The 14,758-nt window shown below is 39.4% G+C and overlaps 1 protein-coding gene across 1 annotated transcript in view; it reads left to right on the top strand.

Annotated features, from left to right (window-relative positions):
• Positions 1-14,758, top strand: part of ANOS1 (anosmin 1) — a 134,059-nt gene that overhangs the window by 57,711 nt on the left and 61,590 nt on the right. The window lies entirely within an intron of this gene.

Below are 14,758 nucleotides of genomic sequence, written 5' to 3'. Positions count from 1 at the left end.
AAGAAGTGGTTACTCAACACTGTAATTCCACCATGCTAATCAAATTAACAATACTTAGACCACTGATAGGATTTGAGATTCAGACACGTGAATTTTGAGTTCTGTACAGGTATGATGTGTTGGAGATATGCACTGTTGTCAACAGGGATCACGTTAGTAACCTCCAGGGAGATAATTACCCTGCCTTGTAGGAAGCACCTGGATGTCATCCACCGGTTCTTCACGTGCCACTGACTGTGTTGATGAGGTCTCCATCAGCTAATGACAAGTTCAGTCGCTGTCTCCCCTGTCTCATGCAGCTTAGATACCTGAGACTGAATCCTGCAGGAGGGCCATATTGTTTTTTACAAATGTACACCTGGTTCCATTGCAGCTTTTTTGGAGTTCTGGAGGCATCCATGTGGGGCTGGCAGGTGTGAGGTGCCTAAGAAAAAGTGTTTGGCTTTCAGGAGTAGCAGCTGGAAGCTAGTTGCCATATTTGATATAGATATATGTTAATATACCTGTATATCGGTACTTTCCTGATGTTTGATTTCAAAAAGATAATTTAACTAATAAAAGAAAATCCCTAGAAAATTTCATTAAAAGAGCTGTAGAGAAAATAAAGCTATTAGAAAATAAACATGACAATCTCCTGACTGAGTGAAAGGCTGCAGTATTTGCCCACACATTAATTTACCCTCGAGGATGTATTGCAGTCCTTACAGATGACTTCACACAGAATGGTTTGCAGGACTGTTTTTTTGCCTTCCCACTCGCTTTTCTATTTCCCTCATCCATTGTGCCATTGTTTTTTTTCTTCCAAGTGCAGGGAGTCCTCCAACCTGCCATCTTAACACTCCTGCCCAACCTAACCCTGTTTTTATTGAGATGTGTAGTAAAAAATATCATCCAGTTAGAGCTGCTGCAACTCCAGAGCTCTCAAGTAAAGATTTTCCAGGACTGTCAAGTTTTGCAGTTTACAGTGAGTGTAACTATAGACCAGTTCACAGCTACATGCTTTCTATACAACACTGGTACTCTTCTGGTACTCTTATCTAGACATGCCTTACTGTGAGATTTAGGATGCCTCTGAGCAATCAGAGGGAGTCAGTTCCTGAAATTGGTGGGCACCTGCAATCCATGCTGATTTAATCTAGAATTACGACTTCTGGTTCAGACCCTTTGGCTGTAGTTCATTAACTAGTGTGCCTTTCCTTGCATATATTTGCATAAAAAGGCAAGCTATCCATTTCATCTGTCAGCATAGTGCTATGCAATGTGTTGGTTTCAAGACAGTTGTTGTCTGGGGGCTTAATGCCAATTTGCTTCCATAATCTTACTCTCTGATTCCTTTGAGAACTTGCTCAAAAGTCCTGTAAAGATGAATGGTGGAAAACTAGGTGAAGCATTACATATCCCAAATGGCCACTTAACATTTTTTTGCTGTGCTACAGCACCACCTTTATCACAATTATATTCCATTTCAAAGAGTCATAGAATCATTTAGGTTGGAAAGATCATCAAGTTTAAGTATTAAAGATAATTTCATCATCTTTACATCTGCACACTATGATAGCTCACTTTAGGATGTCTAGAATTGTATTACTCTCAGTCTTTGCTTTTATGTATTGCAGTTCATGAGAGGAAAGATCAGCATGTTTGAATAACATTTGAAGTCAGTGGGTAATTAATTAAAATACACAGCTTCCAAGTTAAAGTCAAAAAAACGCCCCCATGCCTATTGAGTCACAATTCTAGAGTACTTTTAAGAATGGTGAGTGATAGATGTCAGCTAAATTACAAATATAAGAAAAACTTTGGAAGAATTTTGCTTGCCTAATGATCAATCTGTGTTTATACAGAGATGAAATGCAGTGATGCCTGTTTGCGCTGCAGAGGTGCACTGTAACACTCATGTGCACTGAAAACAGAGTGTGCTCCTGTGGGACAGTCTGGGCACCCAAAGTGTCTTCCCTTCTGCCTTGGAAATAGAAATGGAACTAGAAATGCCCAGTATTTTGTCCCAGACTATTGACAGGTAAAATGTATCCAGCTCGATTCTTCCAGCACAAGGCTGAAGTTTGATTTAACAGTTTTATGTTCTATGACAGTTTAATCAAAATTATTTATTTATTAACTCAGCTGCCAGTTTGTCCTGCTTACCTCTCAGCACCATAATGTTAACCTTCATTGCTCAGCCTTCGAGGGAAAATCAGATATTAGTTGGTTTTTGGACTGTGGTTTTATGGCTGGCTTAAGCTGTTGTAAGTTCAGGCTCTAAACTGGAGAGGTGTTCACAGACTCCCCTCTCTTTCCTTTTTGCTCAAGTCCCCAACCCAGACATCTGATTTTTATGAGACTACTGTGTGAGCTGAATGTGAAAATTTGCTTACCTAAAAACTGGACAATTTTTCATCTAGAATGCCTCTTCTAGCACCATGGAAAGGAGTAGGCTAGTAGGAGCTAGTCCCAGTTCAGGACTGCCCCTGTTTTGATGACATTATGGATTTAGATTTGCTTATGCTCATCACATAACCATAACCTAAAAACCCATAACAGTTAGATATAAAGAAATTTAGTATGGATGCGAAGTCTGCCTTGCTCATGTGTAGCATGCATTGAAAAATAATAGGAGAGAATGCATTTTTTAAAATAACTTAAAAATTTGAAACAAAATAGCTATTTAAGGTTAATAGGTTGCATTGAAAAATAATAAGAGAGAAAGCATTTTTTAAATAACTTGAAAAGAATTTGAAACAAAATAGTTATTTAAGGTTAATTAGTTTATTTTAAGTTTTTTCTTCAACTAATATGTGAAATTATCTAAAATATTTTCAAGCAGTGTTTATGAATTATCACATAAACTAAAGATTTTAGTAATTTTAATGTTTCATTAGACTGTGTTAAGATACATGAAGAGATTATTGTGAAAGGATTCACACTGTCTCTTCACAAAAGATTCAATGAATACAATAGGGTTTCTAAACATGAAACAGAAAAACATTCAGTGTATAGTGGGCATATATCTGAAAAAGCCAAGATAAATGTAGAAAACTAGTCAGAATTTCCTGTAACTTTTTGTCTTTTTCTTCCTGTTGTACATGGGATTAATGGAATTATAGCTTCTATTTGTGTAGAATTAAGCAGCATTTCTATTACATAAATAGAATGCAATTCTAAAAGTACTTGTAGGAGCACCGTATTTGTTATTGCTGATCATCTTCACTGGTTTACTCTGAAATTTAAAAATATCCCAATTTATTGTCCTTAGATTTTTTTCCCTTCCTCTCAGATATTTGTGTCATCAGTCTACTTTAGGTCAGTAGATTTTCCATTAAAGCAACAAGCATAACTTCTGAGGACAAGGAAAACTTTATAGAGTTACTATTATTAGAATGATTGGTCTTATCAATGAGGTGGGCAAGAGATATATTTAAAACTATTTAGGTCTGGCAATAGAATGTGAATCGCATGCTTCAGAGTCGGAGATTAATATTTTTTTTCAGGACAACCTCCTTTCTTATTTTTCTGCTCCTTTTCCTCCCCCTTTTTCCATAATTGCGTGAAGAGGCACGCACAGATGCCCGCTGCCAGCGTGTGATACTTAACCTGACCGTCAGAGCAGCCTCACAAAGGAAGGCTTTTCAGGTCCCCCAGTGAAACAACCACTGCATTTTATTGTGGCGTGAAATTAGAAGTGAAAAGCCCTATGGCTCTTGCTGTTTAGTAATGCGGAATATGTCGTTTCTGATGGTGATGGTAGTGCTGGGAGGGAAATGGAAATCCAGGAGAGAGAAACAAAGTAACAATTTAGACAAAGAGGGCCTCCCTTTTTCTTTTTGTCGTCTCTGATTGTTTGGTGGTCTATAAACCCATAGAACTGTGGTGGATACAAGCAAAAAGAACATTTAGTTGCGGCTCTCTCATTCAGAAATGTATGTGTGAATTTGCAGGGTGATGTATAAGGCGAGTCATCTGTTATCAGAGGAGTTCACTAGTTTAACTCATTTATAAAACGGCAACAAAAAAATTGACTTTGCTTGGAGAGAACAGTGCTGCTCTGACAGACACTTTAAACTGCACAGCAAGATGGTGTTTATAACAAGACTGTGTGTGGTTTTCTGAAGCTGCCTTGTAACAGATTGGAAGGGGAAGGTGCCAACTTGAAGAGGCTTTCCCTTGTCTGTTTAGAATTAAAAGAATGATGTTTTCTCAATGGAAATTCTTTACATATATAAAATGTCAAAATATTTATGCTCACTTTTACTTTAGAAGTATTATGTAATCACTAAAGCAAATAGTCAGCTATTAGAAAATGAAAAGGCAGTTTATGAAGGAGACATTTTAGTACATAAGATGGGTTTTTTTTCAATAGAATCATAGATCATTTATGTTCTAATAGACCTGTAAGGTCATCAAGTACAACCGTAGATATCCATGAGCTGAACACTATCACTACTGTTGGAAACAACTGGTGAAAGTCCATCCACAATTGTAATACCTGGAAGGGAAAAGCTGTTACATTTTGCAGCCTTGTGTTGTTAGCAGTAAGTATTACTGTTATTTTTATTCTATCTGCGTGTAAGTGTTAGCAGGGAACAGTGGCTTGCAAACAGTAGGGAGAAACAGAGGTGGAAATTTTCTTACTGTGTTGCTTACTGTCTAAGTTCCAGATGCAATCTTGGAGAAGCTTTAAAAGCAGAAGGGAAAAAGGTTGACTGATCTATGACAGATTGGTGGAACAGATGCAAACATGGTGTCATGGGTTAGCACTGGCCAGATGTTAGTGCACCCATGAATATATGTTTTTTCTCTAACAACTCCTGTGGGATGTGATCAGGAACAGAGCAGAGCAGGCCTAAATCTTGAAAACAAAAAAAAAACCCACCAAAACTTTATTAATTACATAAGAACAGGGACAGAAATACTCTTAAACACACACAGAGACAGAAATAAAAACTTCTTAGAACATTTCTTCTCCCAGTTTCTACCTCCCCACCCATCACTCTTCAAAGACCAACTCTTGGGTTTTAGATTAAACAATCACCACTCAAAAACAAACTAATCTTCAATTCAGCAAGGGAGAGAGGAGTCTCTCTAGCACCACAGACTGTTCCTCAGAAAACACGGGTCCACCCCTTATGTGTTTCCATGTCACCTATAGCACCGCCCGGAGAAGTTTGCTAAGGTGACACTCTCTTTTTCCTATGTCCAGCGCTCTCACCGCTGTCTCATAGGCCAAAACTACATACAGGGCTTTTTAAGGATGCTGCATGCCAAGCTCTCCCCCTTTTCACCCAGGGGCCGGGGTTCCAGGAGCAGGTCTGCCCTGAGGGCAGAGGGCACCACCTCACCCTCCCCCTCTTTTCTCTGCTCGCTCCAACTCTTCAAGTGCCAGTCACTGTAGCAAAAGCAGGGGCAGCTGCATCCACCCAAAAATGCAGTTTATGTTCAAAAGAGACTCGAGTTCAGTCCATGGCTGACATTATGCAAGAAAAGTCCAGCTCCAAGGTTACTCCTCTCATTCTTCCATCGAGTTCCTTCCAATCATGCTTTATCATCTCGGTCCCAGGCCGCTGCCCTCTCTCCGAAAACCACCAGTCATGAGAATCAATGTCTAAGAAAAGTTTCTTTCTGCCAAGCAAGGGTTAACAGTTCTTCTCGGCAGGGTGCAGGCTCAAGGCACTCCCAGGCTCCGCGGCTCGGCACTTTCTCCCGGAGTTTGGGGGGGAGGAGGGGGTGAGCACACACAGAAGGCACTTCCACAGTTTTCCACCCCTCCATCCTGGACGGGGCAGCTCAGTTCCAGTCCTGTCCCCTCTCTTCTCCAGCCCCCCCGGGGGCTCCGGCTTACCTGAGCCGACCACGTGTTTCCCCTTCCCCACCCAGCCTCGTGGCCGGGCAGGGGAAGGCCTCACACGTCCCTCTGCTGAAACCAGGATCCGAAAAGAGGCCGAGCTCCCCAGACTCTTGCTTTTAACTCTTTGTGTCCTCAGAGGCGTGTCCAAACCTCCGAGTGACCAATCCAGGTGTCAGCAGAAAAGCTGATCACTGATTGGACTGCCCACATCTCCCTGGAAAATTTCACCTCCCCCCCCAACCACGACACATGGAAAATCAGTTTATTGGTAATTTGCACTGCAGGACTCCATCCTGAAGAAAGTTCAGACACAGAAGCAAAACTGCTAATATTGTTTAATTCAGGGAGCTTATTACATTGTTCATTAATACAGTAGCTACAGTGCCAAAGAAGTCTGTATGTAAGCAATAGCACAGAAAGAAGCAGGAAGGCACTAAGCAATTAAAAGTATTACCACTGTCAGAAGGAGTCTATTACAGAGCTTCTTAATATTTTTAAAGAGTATCACTCTTAATTGCATTTAAAATAATTTATGCACTTTGCTGCCGTATATATTTTATGTGTGCACTTGTGCTCCAGGCTTGACTTGCTGCTTCATGGCATTTTGTGCCTTGTATGTTAACAGGTGAAAACTCAGAATGTGGAGATTTAGAATAAGGGCTAGGAAGAGGTTTGAAAAACACCCAACTTCATTGGCTCTTGATGCAACACATAGAAGTAAGGTAACAGAAGGATAGGGTAATGATCTTTGAGGCCACAGTTTGAACAGGGATAATTAGAACAACAGTTGTAAGTCCATAGTAGGTTGGTAAACGAATCAAAGATGTGAAAAAAGAGGAGAGTGTAAAAGAGTATTGTCTCTGTACCAAAGATGTGGTGGTGGAACAGCTATGGCCCTGAGAAAGAGCCAAAATTATTTGTACCTATTACAAGCATTTCAAAAGAACTCCAGGAGGATCAGAAGCGCTGCTAGGATGTACCCCTTCATGGTGAAAGGTTGACATTTAAGGCTCTTTTATAGAGAAGAACTCATTGCTTGTACCAGGGGAAACAACTTCAACGGGAGAGAGAAGGCTCCATCAAATACTCTGTCTTAAGGAGATTCATCCTTAGTGTAGGAGATTTGAGTTCAATTCCATGTTTCAAAATCAGGCAAAATAAGAGCTCAGATTTTTCTTTGGTGAACTGTTAAACTTTAGGCTATGAGGCAGAAAAAGAGAAGAAAGTATGTGTCCCAGTTTCATATGCTGGTACAAAACCCTGTAAACAAATTTTGACAAGAACTGGTCAGGAATGAACTAATGTTTGGGAGCCAATTTTCTGTTGACATCAGTGGCCATGATTTTGTCTCAGTAAAAAAGAATAGAAACATGAAAGGTGTCTTAGGATTATTGTGTCCTTTCAAACAAACACTTCTGCTGGCAAATTTTGACATGCCAGACAACTGAGCTATAGATATCAAGCTGTCAGAGTTGAAAGTTTTTTTCATTCTAGAAGGATTATGTTTTATTATCATCACACTTCAGCTACATTTCAGCTGAAGTGTGATGATATGACTTCCCTTTTTTTTTTTTTTTAATTTTTTTTGGTAGCTTATTTCCCAAATATTTTATGTCAAGACAGTTCCATTTTCAATTTTTCAACACTTTCAGTGATTCTTGCCTTCAGTACATGTACAATTTTTCTGGCAGCTTTTACTTTCTGTTTAATTTTGGGAATTAACAACAAAGGCTACACGGACTTCCAGAATATTTGACCTGAAGTTCTTGGCAAGGATCTTGGTCTTTCTGGTGCCATAATTTTAGGAACAGAGCCTGTAATGCTACTTTGTATATTTAAAGGTCTGACAGACCTAACTGATATACTGTGATTAGCCCTTTCCCTATCTCTGTTCCAGGAAATACTGGTACTGTTCCTAGTGAGATCCTATGGGGTCATAAGGCTTCCTTTATTTGCTTAGGGTATTGAAGGTATTTAGTAACTCAAATTGCTAACAGTTAATATTGTGGGACTGGCACCCTGATGATGTGTACTGAAATGAGCCGGGCAATTAAGAAAAAGAAATGTTTCAAGCACGTGTTTTTGTTAGATAACCAACAATTGGCTCTTCTGAAGATTTCCTTCACTCTAAGTCCTAATATGATACTAGTAAGTTTGCATAACTGTGGAGAGTGGTAATGCCTGTCTGTGTGTGTTCTTTCAGTCCCTCCACACCCAAGTAAAATAAATACATGCCAAATGCAGCTATTTGCTGTAGCACTTTAAACTACACTGCTCAACTTTGCACCCAGTTGAATTTCTCAGAAATGTTCCATGCTGCTCTGAAATAATCATTTGAATGACCAGACCCCTCTCCAAAGTGCTGGTAACAGATAGGAGACGTTGCACCTAAACCTGCTGTAGTTTGCTTCACTAGATATGTTTCTAAGCCTTGTATGAGGCTGGGTGAGCAGAGCTGTATTCAAGGTTTTGACCACATCCCTGCTAAAGTAGCCACATAGAGCTTCAAAGAAACATGTCAGTGCATCATCCTTCTCTTACTTATTTGGATATTATTTTGAACATTTTTTCCTATGTCCTTTGGAATTTTGTAATTGGAAAATACTATAGGTATGTTTTACATGGCTTGGTGAAGTGCAGGTTGTAGTGGACTGCTGAGACACAGTCCCATCTGCAGAAACATTTCCTGTTTATTGAGAGCACACTTCTTGGGTGTGAAACCAGAAGTTAAACTTTTTAATGTTGGTTTAGAAACGTAATTTAAAAAAGTATTTCTTATCTAAAGTAAGTGATATGTCTTAAAATCCATATTTCACCTGCAGGTTATGTATGTCATTCTTCTTAGATAGAATTATGAAAAATAAATCTCAGTTGCATATATCATATGTTTTTTGTCTATGTTATACAGTTTTATTATTTTTTTCATAAGGGATATACCAAAATCTGTCAGGAAATACAATTCTCACTCCTCTTGACTAAGGTTAGTGGTGAATACCTTATGCTCTTTCCTACGTTTTGATGTTAGAACTCAAGACAAAATGTTGTATTCCTACAACCTAACTCTTGGCACTTTTAATGCCAAGTTACTTTGCATAAGGTCCCATGTGAATGAACCAGTAAAGTGTCTTAGGGTGTTAATTTCAGATTAATCCCAACTCCTTGTATGGAGTGTTGCGATATAATGTGATGATGGCTGTGTAGCTGCTGTTCCTTGTCCCTATAAGTTCCTAATTGCTGCTGTAGGACCCTGGAGGTTTGTGCTTCATTGTTTTACCTTGCAGTTGTTGAGGATTCAGAATAGTTATGGTAGCTGTAACTGCACCTCCAACAGAGACACCATTCCCTTCATTTCTTTGCCAGCCATTTTGTTGTTTCCTTGTTCTTAGCAGTAGACCTCTAAAAATACAAAGCAATCATTATTAGCCCTAAAACATAACATTACGCTGACTGAATGTTGGTTACAAATGAAGGATTTTTCTTTTTCTTTATATATATGTATGTATTATATAGATAACATTTATTAATTAGAATTAACTAGTACTTGCAGATGATAAATTCCACATTAGCAACCCGCTCCTTATCATCTATCCTTCCACAGTCCACGTCAGGATGTCATCGATATAGAACAACAAAAAACACATTTCAAGAAATCTAAAACCCCCAAACTGTTTAAAACCTGAGACCTGGCTTTCATTCAAAACCAGCTCTACAATTAGCAATACTTTCAGACAGTATCAGCTGGGTTCCCAGTGTACATGATAATGTCACAGAATAACCCCAACTGTAACTAATTTAATTAAGACTTGATCCTCGAATACAAAATCACTCCTTTTCACCAAATCATGATGCTCACTGACCTACGGGAGAGAATACAGGCAACACAGAGAGGGAACCATTCTTTGTCATTTAACCCTTTTGTTTATTCAATTACAAAGGAAATATATTACTAGTGTAATTCTCATGAGAACCTCTTTAACATAAACAGAGGAGTAACTCCAGGTAGCCTCATGAAACTACTATTTCACACAGAAAGATTATGTTCCACAGTTGTTTCTATTAGGCTTTCAAAGTTTTGAAGATGTGAAAACCTCTCCCAGTCTATGTTGTGTAACTGTATTTTAGGAGTTGGTTGTGGTTTAAACACAGCTGACAGCTAAGCCCCACACAGCTTCTCAGTCAGTTCCCCCCATGATGGGATGGAGGTAGAGATTCAAGAGTAAAAGTGATAAAGCTTGTGGTTTGAGATAAAGAGAGTTTTATAGGTAAGGTAAAAGTTGTGCATCTGAGCAAAGCAAAACAATGAATTCACTCAGTGGTTCCCCTGAACAGTCAGGTGTTCAGCCTGGAAAGCCAGGCTCCATCACAAGTGGCAGTGACTTGGGAGGACAAAGACCATCACTCTCAATGCCCTGCCCTTCCTCCTTTTCCCATCATTATGTGCTCAGCTTGATGCCACATGGCATAGGATAGATATCCCTTGGGTCAGCTGTCCCTGCTGTGTCCCCTCCCAACTCCTGCACCCCCAGCCCTCACTAGGGGGATTGGGTGAGGAGCAGAAAAGGCCTTGATGCTGTTTGTGAGCACCTGTAAGCACTGCTCAGCAGTAACAAACACAAAACCAAAACCATGTTATCAACACTGCTTCCAGCACAAATCCAAAGCACAGACCACACTAGCTACTGTGAAGAAAATTAACTATCCCAGCTTAAACCAGCACAGAGCTAAAATGTCACACTGAGTTCTAGAAAGCTGGTGACTAGTTCTCTGGTGATTCATTCTGCTAATGAGGGAGGAGAGGGAAAACAGAGAAGAAAGAGACTGACTTGGTATAAAATGGATCTCACAAAATGCTGAGCAGCATATATCAACATACAAGCTAATATGACACCCCGTGATTCTGCAGTTGAACCCTTCTCTTTGGGTTCAAGGATTTTTTTTTCAGCCTGAGTAATTGACTGATTTTTTAGGTAGGCTTTACTTCTAACAGTTTATTTTAAACAAGATAGATGTGTTCAGTGAGTGCCTGACCTGATAGGGTGTATGAGCACCTCATACCTGAAGTGCTGCAATGTCTCATCTTTGGCACTTGGTGATGAGGAAGGGTGCCTACAAGCTGAGTGCAATACTGTGTGGTACCATGAGCCACTCAGTGCTCATGTGAAGCCTTTGAATCAGTCAAGCTCTTGAGTGTGGGTTTTGGAGAGCATTGGGAATGATCCCCTGGGGAAATGAGATTCACCTACCTGCCCATGTAGGGTTCTTGACTCTTGAAATTCTCACTGCATATAGTCCTGTTTACGTGAGCTTTTAATTTTATAAAATACAGTCACCGTGGTTTTTGGTGAAGAGATTTAAATTGGAGATTTAAAAAAAAAAAAAACCAACCAGAACAGGGATTGTTAATAGAGTGCGTGTAACTTCAGTTTCAGAACCAAACGCTTCTTTCATTTTAATATGCAGAATGCAAGTAATTTGGTGGTAGTCTTATACCCATGTAAAAGTTTAGGAGGGCATGAATTAACACAGGAGAGACAAATGCGTAAATAGACTTTTATAAAATGAATTGACAAAAAAATTATGTACATTTCTCAAATGGACAGCCAGGGACTTAATATTTTTCACCAAGCTAGGATGCTGTTCATTGGTTTGAACTAGGTAAATGCACAGCCATGCATTTACTACTTCAGACATCTCACAGTGATTTTTGAGAAATAGAAAGATGTTTAGAAAACATCTTTAAAACATTAAAGATGTGTAAAAAAAAAAACAAGTATCAAAATAGTTATTTCTCTGTTGCTGCCTGATTCTGTTTTACATTGTGTTTACTGACACTGTGCTGAGATTTCCAGATTCAAAATCACTTTTCTCATGGTTCTGTTGGCTGCAATCATATATTGAAATGTACCCAGCACAAATTCATTCTCTCTAGGACTGATGAACACTATATTCTCCTTTGATTCTGGGTAAATTCCTAATCCTGTTCTCTGCTTAGTGTCTCATAGTGAGCAAATGCATTTTTCAGGTACTTGTTCTCATGCATGGCCAGTTATTAGGGGATTGTACAGTGAAAGATTTTGTTTTGTTTTGTTTTGTTTTGTTTTTTGTGGGGTTGGTGTTTTTTTTTTTTTTTTCTTTTGTTGTTGTTGTTGTTGTTGTTTTGTGCCAACCAGTTAGTTCCATTTAATTAAGTTCATAGGACAACAAAGCACTTGTATTGTATATATGTATATTGTAAACATAAGCCATTCATTTCTGACCTTGCTGCTGGGAGCAGTGGAAATAGTGAATGATAATGAAAAGAATAATTATATTCTGGCTGTAACACTTAGATTCCATAGTTTTTACAACAGTCTGCATTTGATTTAGTTTCCACTCTGATAAAGTAAAAAGCCTTTTTAGACAAGAAAAAAAGTGTGTAGTGTCTTCTACTCTGACAGAATTTTTTTTACTGTTTAAATAGTTAATATGTCATTTGCAGCCACTTATTTTAAACATATTCTAATAAATATATAGTAATTTAATAAGTATGTATTTCAGTACTTAAATGAGGTTTTGCAGTTCATTAGATTCTGAAAAGTGCTGTGTTGGTGTATTTTTTTTTTTCCATTCAGATCAAAGGCATAATTTCCTAAGCAAAAGTGTTAGTAGACTTATTTTGAAAACCCCTTTACTAACTAATGTAAATGGCATGCATCATATGCTAATCTTCTGGTTGCTTTATTTATAGATTAAAAATTAGAACAGAAAAGAATTCTTGAACGTGGCCTTTAAATGCACTTTTTTAAAAATAGATGAAATAAAAAGTAGAACCCAAAATATTTTAAAGCAATTGCAACCCTTTTTCCTTGAGTGAAACCATATTTTGCTCTTGTTTCTAATTTCATGCATTCTAAATATCAGCAGGTCTGTAACATTATATTACACATAGATTTGTACCTATAAGACTGCGTATGTACACACACCCTCCCATCCTCCAAATTTGGAGGGATGACAAATAGTGGGGTGCTTTCTATTAACAGTTGTTTTGGCTTTTGATGCAATTGCTTACTACTGAATAATAACTCTGCAGTAGTCTGGATGAAGAAAAAAAAAGCCCCCAACTTTCAGATTTAAGCACCGGGGTTGATGAAACAAGCTCTTCATCAGGATTTGAGTTATCAAGGCTGGTGTGATTGACACCCATCATCTTCTGACGAGTGCCACTGTCCCCCAGTGTTCAGTGCTGTGTTTCACATCTCACCCTGCCCCAGCACTGCAGAGCTCACGTGTGGTGCCAGGGCAGGGTGAGTGATGGCTCCAGGGGACCGGTGGCACCTGCCAAGTGGGCTGCTGGGCTGCTCCCTGTGCCAGTGCCCTGCTGCCCGCTGGAGGTCTGCCATCTGCATGCCTGAGCTTAGCTTCTGTGGGCAGCTGGCTGTGTCCGCAAGGTGTTTTTTATTACAGCCCAAACCAGCTGCCAGCTGCTGCTTTGCCCAGATTCCTCCCTATCCTGAGTCAGATCACCAGACAGTGGGAGGGATCTCAAATCTCAGCTCATTTACAATTTAAGTCAGGAACTCAAAGGTGAGGCCTGGATCGAATCTTTTGATGTTTCCAGCTTATCACTTTAGGGAAACCTCATAACAGGTTAGCCTAGAGGATAAATGCACAGACCTGTGTTTGTGAGGTGCTCTCATCTTTGCTATTGCAAGGTTATTGCCATCTCTTTAGCAAGACAGTTCCAGATCTTCTGTTGGCAGCATTTTTGTCTGCCAGCAGTTACTCTTCACCCAGCATGGTACAATGGTACAGCTCCACTAAAGGCAGGCAGTTTCTGCAGCTGCCCATGCTGCCAAGCTAGCCCAGTGCTCTGGGGACTGTGTACAGCAGGAATAGGGAGACTTTTTTTTTGTTGAAGTGTTTAGGTGAGTGTGTACCCTAATGAGAGTGTGTAAGAGCCTATGCAAGGCTTTTGACAGGCTCCATCATCTCTGTCCCGTGACGTATTCCGAGAGCAGTTGGGCTGCAGGTTCTGCTCAGCCCTGGTTCCTTTTGTCCACCTTCCCCTCCAAGATGCTCTGGGGCAGGAGGTGCTGGGGTGCCATGGAAATAACCTGGGCTGTGCTGAGTGGCTTTGGAACAGCGACAGCCAGATGAGGCGTCAGGTGCTGGAGCCTTACTTGCACTGGAGATAAACAAATATCTTGAACAAACCTGGCAGTCTTGGGCATCACTGACAGAGTCACAGAATGGGCAAAATGTTGCTCATTTTGTCTTTAAACCATTTATACCTCAGTAATTTTTTGACTAAATTCACTGAACAGGAGAGCTGTAAAATGACAGTGGAATTGGGCTCAAATGTGCAGTGTCTACACCACAGGAGGAACAACATCGTAGAATTAATTGAATTTACTGACTTCAGTGACATTTTATAATGTATCCTTATAATTAATCTGTATACAACACATTGTGAATTTTGAGGGCTAGAAAGTGAGTCTAAAATACAAGAATATATATAATGAAAATGCTTAAGTGGTATTTTTTTTCCTGAACTATGTAACCTCTGTGACTAATGGTTTTATTATGTTTTTAGGCTTAGTTGCTAGTAAGAAAAATGCTAAATTTTTAAAACACTATTGTTTTTCTACATTGATGATACAGATGTATCACTGAGGTGCAGCCTGCATGTTTTCATGTTTGATTTTGAATAGCATAAATGTATATTGATCCAATCTAATACTGTGTGAAAGAGGAAATTACATAAGTACTGCATTGTGTGTCAAAGGCCCTTCTTTTTGGTATAAGTATCTTTCCACTATTACCAGGAGGAGTAGGTATTAGTAGCTCCTGACAATGCTAGTATTTTCCAACATATTAACAAAGAGGGATAAAAGGTTTCTGGATGTGAATCTGAATTTGTGTTTCAGCTGTTGTAAA

The sequence above is a fragment of the Prinia subflava genome, chromosome 3, assembly GCF_021018805.1.
Source record: "Prinia subflava isolate CZ2003 ecotype Zambia chromosome 3, Cam_Psub_1.2, whole genome shotgun sequence".
Classification (NCBI taxonomy): Eukaryota; Metazoa; Chordata; class Aves; order Passeriformes; family Cisticolidae; genus Prinia; species Prinia subflava.
The sequence above is the reverse complement of the archived record's forward strand: the minus strand, read 5'-3'. Positions and strand labels throughout refer to the sequence as shown.